A 7,955-nucleotide genomic window follows, 5' to 3' on the forward strand; every position below is an offset into this window, starting at 1 on the left:
GGGAAAAACTAAAAACTAGCTGATATTTAACCTTTATTTAACTAGGCAAGTCAGTTAAAGAACCAATTCTTATTTACAATGATGGCCTACCCCGGCCAATCCCTCCCCTAACCCAGACGACGCTGGGCAAATTGTGCGCCGCCCTATGAAACTCCCGGGTTCGAACCAGGGTCTGTAGTGATGCCTCTAACACTGAGATGCAGTGCCTTAGACCGCTGCACCAGACCCCTGCCTCAGACCTCTGCCTCAGACCTCTGTCTCAGACCCCTGAGACCCCTGTCTCAGATCGCTGCCTCAGACCGCTGCCTAAGACCCCTGTCTCAGACCCCTGTCTCAGACCGCTGCCTCAGACCCCTGAGACCCCTGTCTCAGACCCCTGAGACCCCTGTCTCAGACCGCTGCCTCAGACCGCTGCCTCAGACTCCTGCCTCAGACCCCTGCCTCAGACCGCTGCCTCAGACTGCTGCCTCAGACCCCTGCCTTAGACCGCTGCCTCAGACTGCTGCCTCAGACCCCTGCCTTAGACCGCTGCCTCAGACCCCTGCCCTCAGACCCCTGCCTCAGACCCCTGCCTCAGACCCCTGCCTTAGACCGCTGCCTCAGACCCCTGCCTCAGACCCCTGCCTCAGACCCCTGCCTCAGACCGCTGCCTCAGACCACTGCCTCAGACCCCTGCCTCAGACCCCTGCCTCAGACCGCTGCCTCAGACCCCTGCCTTAGACCGCTGCCTCAGACCCCTGCCTCAGACCCCTGCCTAAGACCCCTGCCTCAGACCCCTGCCTCAGACCCCTGTCTCAGACTCCTGCCTCAGACCCCTGCCTCAGACCCCTGCCTCAGACCGCTGCCTCAGACCCCTGCCTCAGACCGCTGCCTCAGACCCCTGCCTCAGACCCCTGCCTCAGACCCTTGCCTCAGACCCTTGCCTCAGAACCCTGCCTCAGACCCCTGCCTCAGACCCCTGCCTCAGACCCCTGCCTCAGACCCCAGCCTCAGACCGCTGCCTCAGACTGCTGCACCACTCGTTATTGGAACTCTCTTATTAGTCTGTTGCTTAGAAACAATCTCATGTTAAATACTGTTGAAGTAATATGGCTACAGGTTCATCTGCCTCACCTAAAGCCCATTCTGGTGGGAAGCTGCTATAGACCACCAAGTGCTAACAGTCAGTATCTGGATAATGTTAAATACTGTTGAAGTAATCTGGCTACAGGTTCATCTGCCTCACCTAAAGCCCATTCTGGTGGGAAGCTGCTATAGACCACCAAGTGCTAAAAGTCAGAATCTGGATAATACAGTGTGTGTGAAATGGTTGATAATGTATGTGATCAACAGAGAAGTATATTTTCTGGGTGATTTAAATATTGACTGGCTCTCATCAAGCTGCCCTTTCAAACTGTAACCAGTGCCTGCAACCTGCAATCAGTCAACCTATCAAGGCATTTACAAATAAAATAAAATCTGATTGTTTTAGTCACATGCGCCGAATGCAACAGGTGTAGTAGACCTTACAGTGAAATGCTGAATACAACAGGTGTAGTAGACCTCACAGTGAAATGCTGAATACAACAGGTGTAGTAGACCTCACAGTGAAATGCTGAATACAACAGGTGTAGTAGACCTTACAGTGAAATGCTGAATACAACAGGTGTAGTAGACCTTACAGTGAAATGCTGAATACAACAGGTGTAGTAGACCTCACAGTGAAATGCTGAATACAACAGGTGTAGTAGACCTCACAGTGAAATGCTGAATACAACAGGTGTAGTAGACCTCACAGTGAAATGCTGAATACAACAGGTGTAATAGACCTTACAGTGAAATGCTTACTTACGAGCCCCTAACCAACAATGCAGTTTTAAAATTCAGTTTAAAAATAAAGTTTAAAAATAAAATAAAGTTTAAAAATATGGATAAGAATAAGAGATAAAAGTAAAAAGTAATTTAAGAGGAGAAGAAAAAAATAACAATATATACAGGGGGGTGGAGGCTATATACAGGGTATTACGGTACAGAGTCAATGTGGAGGCTATATACAGGGTATTACGGTACAGAGTCAATGTGGAGGCTATATACAGGGTATTACGGTACAGAGTCAATGTGGAGGTTATATACAGGGTATTACGGTACAGAGTCAATGTGGAGGCTATATACAGGGTGTTATGGTGCAGAGTCAGTGTGGAGGCTATATACAGAGTGTACCGGTACAGAGTCAGCGTGGAGGCTATATACAGGGTATTACGGTACAGAGTCAATGTGGAGGCTATGTACAGGGTATTACGGTACAGAGTCAATGTGGAGGCTATATACAGGGTATTACGGTACAGAGTCAATGTGGAGGCTATATACAGGGTGTACCGGTACAGAGTCAGTGTGGAGGCTATATACAGGGTGTACCGGTACAGAGTCAGCGTGGAGGCTATATACAGGGTATTACGGTACAGAGTCAATGTGGAGGCTATATACAGGGTGTTCCGGTACAGAGTCAATGTGGAGACTATATACAGGGTGTTACGGTACAGAGTCAATGTGGAGGCTATATACAGGGTGTTACGGTACAGAGTCAATGTGGAGGCTATATACAGGGGGTACCAGTACAGAGTCAGCGTGGAGGCTATATACAGGGTATTACGGTACAGAGTCAATGTGGAGGCTATATACAGGGTATTACGGTACAGAGTCAATGTGGAGGCTATATACAGGGTATTACGGTACAGAGTCAATGTGGAGGCTGTATACAGGGTATTACGGTACAGAGTCAATGTGGAGGCTATATACAGGGTATTACGGTAAAGAGTCAATGTGGAGGCTATATACAGGGTGTTACGGTACAGAGTCAATGTGGAGGCTATATACAGGGTGTTACGGTACAGAGTCAATGTGGAGGCTATATACAGGGTATTACGGTACAGAGTCAATGTGGAGGCTATATACAGGGTATTACGGTACAGAGTCAGCGTGGAGGCTATATACAGGGTATTACGGTACAGAGTCAATGTGGAGGCTATATACAGGTTGTTACGGTACAGAGTCAATGTGGAGGCTATATACAGGGTGTTACGGTACAGAGTCAATGTGGAGGCTATATACAGGGTGTTACGGTACAGAGTCAATGTGGAGGCTATATACAGGGGGTACCAGTACAGAGTCAATGTGGAGGCTATATACAGAGTGTTACGGTACAGAGTCAGTGTGGAGGCTATATACAGGGTGTACCGGTACAGAGTCAGTGTGGAGGCTATATACAGGGTATTACGGTACAGAGTCAATGTGGAGGCTATATACAGGGTATTACGGTACAGAGTCAATGTGGAGGCTATATACAGGGTATTACGGTACAGAGTCAATGTGGAGGCTATATACAGGGTATTACGGTACAGAGTCAATGTGGAGGTTATATACAGGGTATTACGGTACAGAGTCAATGTGGAGGCTATATACAGGGTGTTATGGTACAGAGTCAGTGTGGAGGCTATATACAGGGTGTACCGGTACAGAGTCAGCGTGGAGGCTATATACAGGGTATTACGGTACAGAGTCAATGTGGAGGCTATGTACAGGGTATTACGGTACAGAGTCAATGTGGAGGCTATATACAGGGTATTACGGTACAGAGTCAATGTGGAGGCTATATACAGGGTGTACCGGTACAGAGTCAGTGTGGAGGCTATATACAGGGTGTACCGGTACAGAGTCAGCGTGGAGGCTATATACAGGGTATTACGGTACAGAGTCAATGTGGAGGCTATATACTGGGTGTTACGGTACAGAGTCAATGTGGAGACTATATACAGGGTGTTACGGTACAGAGTCAATGTGGAGGCTATATACAGGGTGTTACGGTACAGAGTCAATGTGGAGGCTATATACAGGGGGTACCAGTACAGAGTCAGCGTGGAGGCTATATACAGGGTGTTACGGTACAGAGTCAATGTGGAGGCTATATACAGTGTATTACGGTACAGAGTCAATGTGGAGGCTATATACAGGGTATTACGGTACAGAGACAATGTGGAGGCTATATACAGGGTATTACGGTACAGAGTCAATGTGGAGGCTGTATACAGGGTATTACGGTACAGAGTCAATGTGGAGGCTATATACAGGGTATTACGGTAAAGAGTCAATGTGGAGGCTATATACAGGGTGTTACGGTACAGAGTCAATGTGGAGGCTATATACAGGGTGTTACGGTACAGAGTCAATGTGGAGGCTATATACAGGGTATTACGGTACAGAGTCAATGTGGAGGCCATATACAGGGTATTACGGTACAGAGTCAGCGTGGAGGCTATATACAGGGTATTACGGTACAGAGTCAATGTGGAGGCTATATACAGGGTGTTACGGTACAGAGTCAATGTGGAGGCTATATACAGGGTGTTACGGTACAGAGTCAATGTGGAGGCTATATACAGGGTGTTACGGTACAGAGTCAATGTGGAGGCTATATACAGGGGGTACCAGTACAGAGTCAATGTGGAGGCTATATACAGGGTGTTACGGTACAGAGTCAGTGTGGAGGCTATATACAGGGTGTACCGCTACAGAGTCAGTGTGGAGGCTATATACAGGGTATTACGGTACAGAGTCAATGTGGAGGCTATATACAGGGTATTACGGTACAGAGTCAATGTGGAGGCTATATACAGGGTATTACGGTACATAGTCAATGTGGAGGCTATATACAGGGTATTACGGTACAGAGTCATTGTGGAGGCTATATACAGGGTGTTACGGTACAGAGTCAACGTGGAGGCTATATACAGGGTGTTACGGTACAGAGTCAATGTGGAGGCTATATACAGGGGGTACCAGTACAGAGTCAGCGTGGAGGCTATATACAGGGTATTACGGTACAGAGTCAATGTGGAGGCTGTATACAGGGTATTACGGTACAGAGTCAATGTGGAGGCTATATACAGGGTATTACGGTAAAGAGTCAATGTGGAGGCTATATACAGGGTGTTACGGTACAGAGTCAATGTGGAGGCTATATACAGGGTGTTACGGTACAGAGTCAATGTGGAGGCTATATACAGGGTATTACGGTACAGAGTCAATGTGGAGGCTATATACAGGGTATTACGGTACAGAGTCAGCGTGGAGGCTATATACAGGGTATTACGGTACAGAGTCAATGTGGAGGCTATATACAGGGTGTTACGGTACAGAGTCAATTTGGAGGCTATATACAGGGTGTTACGGTACAGAGTCAATGTGGAGGCTATATACAGGGTGTTACGGTACAGAGTCAATGTGGAGGCTATATACAGGGGGTACCAGTACAGAGTCAATGTGGAGGCTATATACACGGTGTTACGGTACAGAGTCAGTGTGGAGGCTATATACAGGGTGTACCGGTACAGAGTCAGTGTGGAGGCTATATACATGGTATTACGGTACAGAGTCAATGTGGAGGCTATATACAGGGTATTACGGTACAGAGTCAATGTGGAGGCTATATACAGGGGGGTACTGGTACAGAGTCAATGTGGAGGCTATATACAGGCTATTACGGTACAGAGTCAATGTGGAGGCTATATACAGGGTATTACGTACAGAGTCAATGTGGAGGCTGTATACAGGGTATTACGGTACAGAGTCAATGTGGAGGCTATATACAGGGTATTACGGTAAAGAGTCACTGTGGAGGCTATATACAGGGTATTACGGTACAGAGTCAATGTGTAGGCTATATACAGGGTATTACGGTACAGAGTCAATGTGGAGGCTATATACAGGGGGTACCGGTAAAGAGTCAATGTGGAGGCTATATACAGGGGGTACCAGTACAGAGTCAATGTGGAGGCTATATACAGGGGGTACCGGTACAGAGTCAATGTGGAGGCTATAGACAGGGTATTACAGTACAGAGTCAATGTGGAGGCTATATACAGGGGGTACCGGTACAGAGTCAATGTGGAGGCTATATACAGGGGGTACTGGTACAGAGTCAATGTGGAGGCTTTATACAGGCTATTACGGTACAGAGTCAATGTGGAGGCTATATACAGGAGGTACCGGTACAGAGTCAATGTGGAGGCTATATACAGGGTGTACCGGTACAGAGTCATTGTGGAGGCTATATACAGGGTATTACGGTACAGAGTCAATGTGGAGGTAATATACAGGGTGTTACGGTACAGAGTCAATGTGGAGGCTATATACAGGGTGTTACGGTACAGAGTAAATGTGGAGGCTATATACAGGGTGTTACAGTACAGAGTCAATGTGGAGGCTATATACAGGGTGTTACAGTGCAGAGTCAATGTGGAGGCTATATACAGGGGTACCGGTACAGAGTCAATGTGGAGGCTATATACTGGGGGGTACCGGTACAGAGTCAATGTGGAGGCTATATACAGGGGGTACCGGTACAGAGTCAAAATTGAGGCTATATACAGGGTGTACCTGTACAGAGTCAATGTGGAGGCTATATACAGGGTGTTACGGTACAGAGTCAATGTGGAGGCTATATACAGGGTGTACCGGTACAGAGTCAATGTGGAGGCTATATACAGGGTGTTACAGTACAGAGTCAATGTGGAGGCTATATACAGGGTGTTACGGTACAGAGTCAATGTGGAGGCTATATACAGGGTGTTACGGTACAGAGTCAATGTGGAGGCTATATACAGGGTGTTACGGTACAGAGTCAATGTGGAGCCTATATACAGGGGGTACAGGTACAGAGTCAATATGGAGGCTATACACAGGTGGTACCAGTACAGAGTCAATGTGGAGGCTATATACAGGGCGTACCGGTACAGAGTCAATGTGGAGGCTATATACAGGGGGTACCGGTACAGAATCAATGTGTGGGGGCACCGGTTAGTTGAGGTAGTATGTACATGTAGGTATAGGTGATTAAAGTGACTATGCATAGATGATAACAGAGAGTGGCAGTGGAAGGGGGGGGTGAGGGGGGGGGGCGGCAACGCAAATAGTTTGGGTTAGTTGTTCAGCAGTCTTATGGATTGGGGATAGAAGCTGTTTAGAAGCCTCTTGGACCTAGACTTGGTGCTCCGGTACCGCTTGCCGTGTGGTAGCAGAGAGAACAGTCTATGATTAGGGTGGCTGGAGTCTTTGACAATGTTTAGGGCCTTCCTCTGACACCACCTTGTATAGAGGTCCTGGATGGCAGGAAGCTTGGGCAGTTTCCATACCAGGCAGTGATGCAACCCGTCAGGATGCTCTCGATGGTGCAGCTGTAAAACCTTTTGAGTATCTGAGGACCCATGCCAAGTCTTTTTCAGTCTCCTGATGGGGAATAGGTTTTGTCGTGCCCTCTTCACGGCTGTCATGGTGTGTTTGGACCATGTTAGTTTGTTGGTGATGTGGACACCAAGGAACTTGAAGCTCTCTCAACCTGCTCCACTCCATCGATGAGAATGGGGACGTACTCGGTCCTCATTTTTCTGTAGTCCACAATCATCTCCTTTGTCTTGATCACGTTGAGGGGGAGGTTGTTGTCCTAGTTCCACACGGCCAGGTCTCTGACCTCGTGAGGGGCTCCTGTGTTAAGGATCAGCGTGGCAGATGTGTTGCTACCTACCCTCACCACCAGGGGGAGGCCCATCAGGAAGTCCAGGATCCAGTTGCAGAGGGAGGTGTTTAGTCCCCGGGTCCTTAGCTTATTGCTGAGCTTTGAGGGCACCATGGTGTTGACCGCTGAGCTGTAGTCAATGAACAGCATTCTCATGTAGGTGTTCCTTTTGTCCAGGTGTGAAAGGTCCAGTGTGGAGTGCAATAGAGATTGCATCATCTGTGAATCTGTTGGGGTGGTATGCAAATTGGAGTGGGTCTAGTGTTTCTGGGATGAATGTGTTGATGTGAGCGATCACCAGCCTTTCAAAGCTCTTCATGGCTACAGACGTGAGTGCTACGGGTCGGTAGTCATTTAAGCATGTTACCTTAGTGTTCTTGGGCACAAGGACTATGGAGGTCTGCTTGAA

This window comes from Oncorhynchus mykiss, chromosome 30, assembly GCF_057628025.1.
Source record: "Oncorhynchus mykiss isolate SJ-2025 chromosome 30, ASM5762802v1, whole genome shotgun sequence".
NCBI classification, from domain to species: domain Eukaryota; kingdom Metazoa; phylum Chordata; class Actinopteri; order Salmoniformes; family Salmonidae; genus Oncorhynchus; species Oncorhynchus mykiss.